The sequence below is a fragment of the Triticum aestivum genome, chromosome 1A (genome assembly GCF_018294505.1).
Source record: "Triticum aestivum cultivar Chinese Spring chromosome 1A, IWGSC CS RefSeq v2.1, whole genome shotgun sequence".
Lineage (NCBI taxonomy): Eukaryota > Viridiplantae > Streptophyta > Magnoliopsida > Poales > Poaceae > Triticum > Triticum aestivum.
Window position 1 is genome coordinate 37,835,811 of NC_057794.1, and position 9,796 is coordinate 37,845,606.

General features: G+C 44.4%; 1 pseudogene; it reads right to left on the bottom strand.

Annotated features, from left to right (window-relative positions):
- Positions 1-7,638: 7,638 nt before the first annotated feature.
- LOC123097186 (uncharacterized) lies at positions 7,639-9,540 on the bottom strand (annotated as a pseudogene).
- Positions 9,541-9,796: the final 256 nt, after the last annotated feature.

Consider the following 9,796-nt stretch of genomic DNA (forward strand, 5'->3'; position numbering starts at 1 on the left):
GCACAACCCCGATGACAAGCCAAGCAATTGTTTCATACTTTAGTAATCTCAAACTTTTTCAACCTTCACGCAATATATGAGCGTGAGCCATGGATATAGCACTATGGGTGGAATAGAATAATGATGGGGGTTATGTGGAGAAGGCAAAAAAGGGAGAAAGTCTCACATCAACGAGGCTAATCAATGAGCTATGGAGATGCCCATCAATTGATGTTAATGCGAGGAGTAGGGATTGCCATGCAACGGATGCACTAGAGCTATAAATATATGAAAGCTCAGCAAAAGAAACTAAGTGGGTGTGCATCCAACTTGCTTGCTCACGAAGACCTAGGGCATTTGAGGAAGCCCATTGTTGGAATATACAAGCCAAGTTCTATAATGAAAAGTTCCCACTAGTATATGAAAGTGACAAAACAAAAGACTCTCTATCATGAAGATTATGGTGCTACTTTGAAGCACAAGTGTGGTAAAAAGGATAGTAACATTGTTCCTTCTCTCTTTTTCTCTCATTTTTTGGGCCTTCTCTTTTTTATGGCCTTTCTCTTTTTTTCCTCATTTGGGACAATGCTCTAGAAAATGATGATCATCACACTTCTATTAATTTACAACTCAATGATTACAACTCGATACTAGAACAAAGTATGACTCTATATGAATGCCTCCGGCGGTGTACCGGGATATGCAATGAACCAAGAGTGACATTTATGAAAGGATTGTGAATGGTGGATTTGCCACAAATACTATGTCAACTACATGATCATGCACATCAATATGACAATGATGAACGTGTCATGATAAACGGAACGGTGGAAAGTTACATGGCAATATATCTCGGAATGGCTATGGAAATGCCATAATAGGTAGGTATGGTGGCTGTTTTGAGGAAGATATAAGGAGGTTTATGTGTGAAAAAGTGTATCATATCACGGGGTTTGGATGCATCGGCGAAGTTTGCACCAACTCTAAATGTGAGAAAGGGCAATGCACGGTACCAAAGAGGCTAACAATGATGGAAGGGTGAGAGTGCGTATAATCCATGGACTCAACATTAGTGATAAAGAACTCACATACTTATTGCAAAAATCTACAAGTCATCAAAAACCAAGCACTACGCGCATGCTCCTAGAGGGATAGATTGGTAGGAAAAGACCATTGCTCGTCCCCGACCGCCACTCATAAGGAGGACACTCAAAGAACACCTCATGTTTCAAATTTGTTACATAACGTTTACCATACGTGCATGCTACGAGACTTGCAAAATTCAACACAAGTATTTTTCAAGTTCACAACTACTCAACTAGCACAACTTTGATATCACTACCTCCATGTCTCAAAACAATCATCAAGCATCAAACTTCTCTTAGTATTCAATACACTCATAAGAAAGTTTTTACTAGTCTTGAATACCTAGCATATTAGAATTATTTAAGTAAATTACCATGCTATTTAAGACTCTCAAAATAATCTAATTGAAGCATGAGAGAATAATAGTTTCTATAAAACAAAACCACCACCGTGCTCTAAAAGATATAAGTGAAGTACTAGAGCAAAACTATATAACTCAAAAGATATAAGTGAAGCAAATAGAGTATTCTAATAATTTCCGAATCATGTGTGTTTCTCTCAAAATGTGTGTACAACAAGTATGATTGTGGTAAACTAAAAAGCAAAGACTCAAATCATACAAGATGCTCCAAGCAAAACACATATCATGTGTCGAATAAAAATATAGCTCCAAGTAAAGTTACCGATGGAAGTAGACGAAAGAGGGGATGCCTTCTGGGGCATCCCCAAGCTTTGGCTTTTAGGTGTCCTTAGATTATCTTTGGGGTGCCATGGGCATCCCCAATCTTAGGCTCTTGCCACTCCTTGTTCCATAATCCATCAAATCTTTCATCCAAAAACTTGAAAACTTCACAACACAAAACTTAAAGTAGAAAATCTCGTGAGCTCCGTTAGCGAAAGAAAACAAAACACCACCTCAAAGTACTGTAATGAACTCATTCTTTATTTATATTGGTGTTAAACCTACTGTATTCCAACTTCTCTATGGTTTATAAACTATTTTACTATCCATAGATTCATCAAAATAAGCAAACAACACACGAAAAACAGAATCTGTCAAAAATAGAACAGTCTGTAGTAATCTGTAGCTAATGCAAGATATGGAACCCCAAAAATTCTAAAATAAATTGCTGGACGTGAGGAATTTATCTATTAATCATATTCAAAAAGACTTAACTAAATAGCACCTTCCAAATAAAAATAGCAGCAATTCTCGTGAGCGCTAAAGTTTCTATTTTTTACAGCAAGATTAAAAAGACTTTCCCCAAGTCTTCCCAACGGTTCTACTTGGCACAAACACTAATTAAACAGCAAAAAACACAACCAAAACAGAGGCTAGATAAATTATTTATTAATAAACAGGAGCAAAAAGCAAGGAATAAAAATAAAATTGGGTTGCCTCCCAGCAAGCGCTATCGTTTAACGCCCCTAGCTAGGCATAAAAGCAAGGATAGATCTAGGTATTGCCATCTTTGGTAGGAAATCCATAAGTGGCTCTCATAATAGATTCATAAGGTAACTTAATTTTCTTTCTAGGGAAGTGTTCCATGCCTTTCCTTAACGGAAATTGGAATCTAATATTTCCTTCCTTCATATCAATAATTGCAGCAATCGTTCTAAGGAAAGGTCTACCAAGAATAATAGGACATGAAGGATTGCAATCTATGTCAAGAACAATAAAATCTACAGGCACATAATTACTATTTGCAACAATAAGAACATCATTAATTCTTCCCATAGATTTCATAATAGTGGAATCCGCAAGGTGCAAGTTTAAAGAGCAATCATCAAAATCACGGAAACCTAGCAAATCACACAAAGTCTTTGGAATCGTGGAAACACTAGCACCCAAATCACACAAAGTATAGAATTCATAAATTTTAATTTTAATTTTAATAGAAGGTTCCCACTCATCATAAAGTTTTCTAGGGATAGAAACTTCCAACTCAAGTTTTTCTTCATAAGATTGCATCAAAGCATCAACGATATATTTAGTAAAAGCTTTATTTTGACTATAAGCATGAGGAGAATTTAGCATGGATTGCAACAAGGAAATACAATCTATCAAAGAGCAATTATCATAATTAAATTCCTTGAAATCCAAAATAGTGGGTTCATTAATATTTAAAGTTTTGACTTCTTCAATCCCACTTCTAACAATTTTAGCATCAAGATCTAAAGATTCTGAATTCTTGGAACACCGTCTAGGTAAAGGTGGATCATGTTCAGTCCCATCATTATCAAGACTCATATTGCAAAACAAAGATTTAATAGGGGATACATCAATAACTTTTAGATCTTCATCTTTATTATCATGGAAACTAGAAGAACATGCTTTTATAAAGCAATCTTTCTTAGCACGCATCCTAGCGGTTCTTGCTTTGCACTGATCAATGGAAATTCTCATGGATTTGAGAGACTCATTGATATCATGCTTATGAGTAATATATCTAAGTTTCAAAGAATCAACATCAAGAGAAATTCTATCAACATTCCTAGCCAACTCATCAATCTTAAAGCAATTTTTCTTCAATCAAAGCATTGAAATTCTTTTGCGAAGTAATAAATTATTTAGTATTAGATTCAAAATCATAGGCATCTTATTATAATTTCCGTAAGAATTGTTGTAGGAATTACCATAATTATTAGAGGAATTACTAGGATATGACCTAGGATTAAAGTTTCCTCTACACGCGTTGTTACCAAGATTATTCCTACCAACAAAATTCACATCCATAGATTCATTATTATTCTCAATCAAAGTAGACAAAGGCATATCATTAGGATCAGAAGAAACACTTTTATTAGCAAATAATTTCATAAGTTCATCCATCTTTCCACTCAAAACATTAATTTCTTCTATCACATGCACTTTCTTATTAGTAGATCTATCGGTGTGCCATTGAGAATAATTAACCATAATATTATCTAGGATTTTAGTAGCTTCTCCTAAAGTGATTTCCATAAAAGTGCCTCCCGCGGCCGAATCTAAAAGATTTCTAGAAGCAAAATTCAATCCAGCATAAGTTTTTTGTATAATCATCCACAAATTCAAACCATGCGTAGGGCAATTACGTATCATTAATTTCATCCTCTCCCAAGCTTGTGCAACATGTTCATGATCAGGTTTCTTAAAATTGATAATATCGTTCCTAAGAGAGATGATCTTAGTGGGAGGGAAATACTTAGAGATAAAAGCATCTTTGCACTTATTCCACGAATCAATACTATTTTTAGGCAAAGACGAAAACCAAGCTTTAACACGATCTCTAAGCGAAAAAGGAAATAGCTTCAATTTAACAATATCATTGTCCACATCTTTCTTCTTTTGCATATCACACAAATCAACGAAGCTATTTAGATGGGTAGCGGAATCTTCACTAGGAAGGCCGGAAAACGGATCTTTCATGACAAGATTCAGCAAAGCATCATTAATTTCACAAGATTCAGCATCGGTAAGAGGTGCAATCGGAGTGCTAATCAAATCATTGTTGTTGGTATTGGTAAAGTCACACAATTTGGCATTATCTTGAGCCATCGTGACAAGCAAGCAATCCGACACACAAGCAAACAAGAAACGGGCAAAAAGAGGCAAATAGAGAAAGAGAGGGAGGATAGAGAGAGAGAGGGCGAATAAAACGGCAAGGGTGAAGTGGGGGAGGAGAAAATGAGAGGCAAATGGCAAATAATGTAATGCGGGAGATAAGGGTTTTGTGATGGGTACTTGGTATGTTGACTTTTGCATAGACCTCCCCGGCAACAGCGCCAGAAATCCTTCTTGCTACCTCTTGAGCACTTGCGTTGGTTTTCCCTTGAAGAGGAAAGGGTGATGCAGCAAAGTAGCGTAAGTATTTCCCTAAGTTTTTGAGAACCAAGGTATCAATCCAGTAGGAGGCCACGCACGAGTCCCTTGCACCTACACAAACAAATAAATCCTAGCAACCAACACGATAAGGGGGTGTCAATCCCTACATGGTCACTTACGTGAGTGAGATCTGATAGATATGCTAAGATAATATTTTTGGTATTTTTATGATGAAGATGCAAAGTAAAATAAAAGGCAAAGGAAATAAATAAGTATTGGAAGATTAATATGATAGAAGATAGACCCGGGGGCCATAGGTTTCACTTGTGGCTTCTCTCAAGAGCATAAGTATTCATGGTGGGTAGACAAATTACTGTTGAGCAATTGACAGAATTGAACATAGTTATGAGAATATCTAGGTATGATCATGTATATAGGCATCACGTCCAAGACAAGTAGACCAACTCCTGCCTGCATCTACTACTATTACTCCACACATTGACCACTATCTAGCATGCATCTAGAGTATTAAGTTCAAGAGAACAAAGTAACTCTTTAAGCAAGATGACATGATGTAGAGGGATAAACTCATGCAATATGATGAAAACCCCATCTTGTTATCCTCGATGGCAACAATACAATACGTGCCTTGCTGCCCCTACTATCACTGGGAAAGGACACCGTAAGATTGAACCCAAAGCTAAGCACTTCTCCCATTGCAAGAAAGATCAATATATTAGGCCAAACCAAACTGATAATTCGAAGAGACTTGCAAAGATAACCAATCATACATAAAAGAATTCAGAGATGATTCAAATATTGTTCATAGATAAACTTGATCATAAACCCACAATTCATCGATCTCAACAAACACACCGCAAAAGAAGATTACATCGAATAGATCTCCACAAGAGAGGGGGAGAACTTTGTATTGAGATCCAAAAAGAGAGAACAAGCCATCTAGCTAATAACTATGGACCCGTAGGTCTGAGGTAAACTACTCACACTTCATCGGAGGGGCTATGGTGTTGATGTAGAAGCCCTCCGTGATCGATGCCCCCTCCGGTGGAGCTCCGGAACAGGCCCCAAGATGGGATCTCGTGGATACAGAAAGTTACGTAGGGTTTTGGCTCCGTATCTGGTAGTTTGGGGGTATGTAGATATATATAGGAGGAAGGAGTGTGTCGGTGGAGCAACAGGGGGCCCACGAGGGTGGAGGGCGCGCCTGGGGGGGGGGGTAGGCCGCCTCCTACCTGGTTGATGTCTTGACGTAGGGTCCAAGTCCTCTGGATCATGTTCGTTCCGAAAATCATGTTCCCGAAGGTTTCATTACGTTTGGACTCCGTTTGATATTCTTTTTCTATGAAATCCTAGAATAGGAAAAAAACAGCAATTCTGGGCTGGGCCTCCGGTTAGTAGGTTAGTCCCAAAAATAATATAAAAGTGTATAATAAAGCCCAATAATGTCCAAAACAGAATATAATATAGCATGGAACAATCAAAAATTATAGATACGTTGGAGACGTATCACCATGCCGGGGGGGGGGGGGGGCGGCCCGCTAGGACCCAGATGGGGCCCGCCGGGCACAGATCTAGGCTGGGGGCGCGACGCCGGCCACCCAGCACCACCACGCCGCCCCGCCGCCAAGGAGCGGTGCCGACACCACGCCTGCCGCCGGACCGCAGCCAAACCGGTTTGCACCGCCGCCGCCTCCCTGCCCCGGGAAGGGAGCACGCGCGCGCGGGGACAAGAAGGCCCACCACTGCCGGCACCACCCGGGCCAGTTCCGGGGGCGACCGCCAATGGCGGGGAGGGGGGACGGGGGAGAAGGGAGCCCGCAGGAGAGGAGCTCGAGCTCCACCCCAGGCACCTCCCTGGGAGGCGGCGCGAGGCGGATATGGATGTGGGAAGGAGGGGGCGGAGGGGGGACGGTGGCGGGGGGCTAGGAAGGCGGCAGCGGGAGGGGAGGGGGGAACCCTAGTCGCCTCTCAGGGAGGAGGAGCGGGCTCGGTTTTAGAAATTCCCCTCCATTTTCAAGATGGAGTAGAAAAAAACTGACGAATCAATGCAAAACAAGACCAGCAAAGAGCAGTATGCTTCAGGGTTGAACCGACCTGGATTGACGAACTCGCAAGGCCTCACAATAAATCAGTAAAAGACCCAACCCCCCTCTCTCTCAAGAATGATTTGAACTAGGAGTGTGACCCAGACCTCTCTCTCTTCTCTCTCTTCCTCTCGCGAGAAAGAAAGAGAGATTTGAAGTGGGAGTGTGCCGCATGAGCCCTCGGTCCACTCCACAGATGCGAAGGCTAAACCGGTGAAGGCTGTTAGGACAACTCCAGCGCACGATCCCAAACAGACATCCGTTTGGCCTGGATTTTGTCCGTTTGGGGCAGGCAATGGGGTCGTGTCCGGCCTTTTCTGGGATGCAGTGGCCGTGTGCCCAACGCGTGGACGCATCCTTTGGCCATATCCCGTTCGCCTCCTTTTTCAAACGCAAATATTCGAATAACCAAGGCCCGCAGTTCATGCCAACAGTCCTAGTTCACACCGGCAACACAGCCAGCTTACACGACCTCGCCGGCAATACAGCCAGCGGCCAACAACACAGCCAGCCTCTAAAATGAATAGTTTTGTCGCCAGCAACACAGCTAGCGGCCGGCAACACAGCCAACCTCGAAAATGAATAGGTTTGTCGCCGACACACATCCGGCGGCCGACACCCATGCCAGCCTCCAAAAAGAATGGCCACGAACAAACATACCACCTAGTTCAGGCCGTCGGCGTCAAACATCTCCTTCTGCCAGGCCTCGAACCAGCTCCTCGTCTTCTCGCTCATCTTGCTCAAGTCAGCGCTCATGATCGCTAGCGCCACCTCCTTTGCTTTGGTTGCGGCATTGGCGGCGGCCTCGATGTCGAGCTGCCTCTACCGGGACGCCTCCTCCATGTCGATCTTCCTCTTCTTGGCCGCCTCCTCCAACTCAAGCTTCTTAGTTTGAAGCTCCAGGTATTGCTTCATTTTCTCCTCCTTGCCTTGTCGCCTTTTCTTGTCCCTCACTTCCTTTTGAGACATTATGTCATGCAAAGTCTCATGCAAGGCAAAGGATGCCGCATCACGCTTGTCGTCCATCTTGGAGTTGGTCTTGCCCCTCGGCCTCTTCAACGCCTCACCATCTCCACCTCCGGCTAACGCGGCCGTCTTCTTGCCTCTATTCCTTTGAATTTGCAGTATTGATCTTTGAACTTAGGGAAATTGTTGATGATCGCCCAACAATGCGTAAGAGTGAATGGCTTGTCATTGTGCCGAGCCTTGAATGCTTTCAAAGATTGAAATGCCTACACGATCAACAACAATTGGACATGCAAACATATTGAAGGCCGAAGTCATGGCCGTAGCAACGAAATATAAGAGACCATACCATGTCTCCAATGCCAAGACCACTCACGGGACGTGCTTTAACGCTCTCAAGTGCGGCACAATACTTGTTGCATTCTTGTTGGATGAACAACCACCTTTTTTGAATCGAGGTGATGCCACATTCGCTCATAAATTGGCAGGGCGTAAACAACTTTCTTTCATGGAATGTGTTTGTGAACTCTTGTCCAAAAAACAAGTCCCTTTTGTTGCGCACCAATCCTCGGATCTTGGCCAACCTCCATCCAACTTTCACAAATCAACTTGTCCTCATCTTGTGAGTATGATCCCGTACGGATGCTCTTCTTCCTCTTTTGTGCTTCCGCTCTTTGGGTGAGCTCGTCAATGAACAATGGCTCGCCCACAATATCAATGCCTTCCTATTCTTCTTCACCTTCACCTTCGCAATAGATGTCATCATCTTCAAGCCACGAGTCACCATGGTCGGTGGCCTCAAAGTCTCCATTGGCAACATACTGGCCATGACCATCCTGACTCTGGGTCTCCTCGGGATCGAAGGCATCGCCATGCTCACCCATCTGGAAGGCCTCGCCACAGCCCTCGTAGATGACATTCTCCATGAACTGGTTGTAGAAGGGGTCCTCGACCGTTGGTGTTGGTGTTGGCATTTCGCCGAACAGGACGCGGGGTGCCGGCATGGTGGCCGCAGACGGCGGCTGTGCTTGCTTTCTTTGCATCTCAACGGATGGGCGACCGCCGCTGCCGGACCCTAGCGTGACTTTGAGGTCGATGACGGCCGAGGGGCGCGGGGTGGACGACACGATCACGCCAACGTCTGATGACCCCGAGAAATGGGTCTGGCCTTTGTACCTTGGCGGAGGAAAAACCGGGCAACAATGGCGTGGTCCACGACATCGGCGAGGGGCATTGCGGAGGCCGGGCGACCGACGAGCCTGTGCTCGCCGGGCCGACGGGAGGTGCCAAGAAACTCGTTGGACGACAGATCCCAAGAATGAGGAGGGCGTGTGCTTTGTTGACGATGGCCTCCTTCTCGTCGGCGTCAGCCTTGTGCCGCGTGGCCTCCAATGCAGCACGCTAGGCGGCGAACATGGGGGTGGCGTTCTTGCCCTTGCCCGCCGCCCACTGGTTCCTCCTCTTGGTCGATTCCGCATCCAGCTTTGCGAGCCCCGCCGGCGTGAGTTCCGACCGCGACTTCTTCGGACACTTGGCCGCCTTCTTCTTCACCTTTCGGGGCGGGGTCGATGGCCTGGCGGCCGAAATTCGGCGGGGCATCAGCCATGGCGGGAGGGTGGTGGGCGGAGGGGAGGTCGGGACGTGAGAGGGTTCTGGAGGGAAATGGCGCAAAACGGGGCATCGGGCGGGTGCTTTGTGCCACTGACGGGCGGTCCAGGGGAGGACAAACGCGCGCATCCCGCCCGTCCGCACGTTGTCCGTTTCACCTTAAGGGTGTATTTGGTTGAGGAACCAACTGTCATGTAATGGAATGGTTCCATTCCAGAGGAACGGGTCGGTTCCGTTCCTGTGTTTG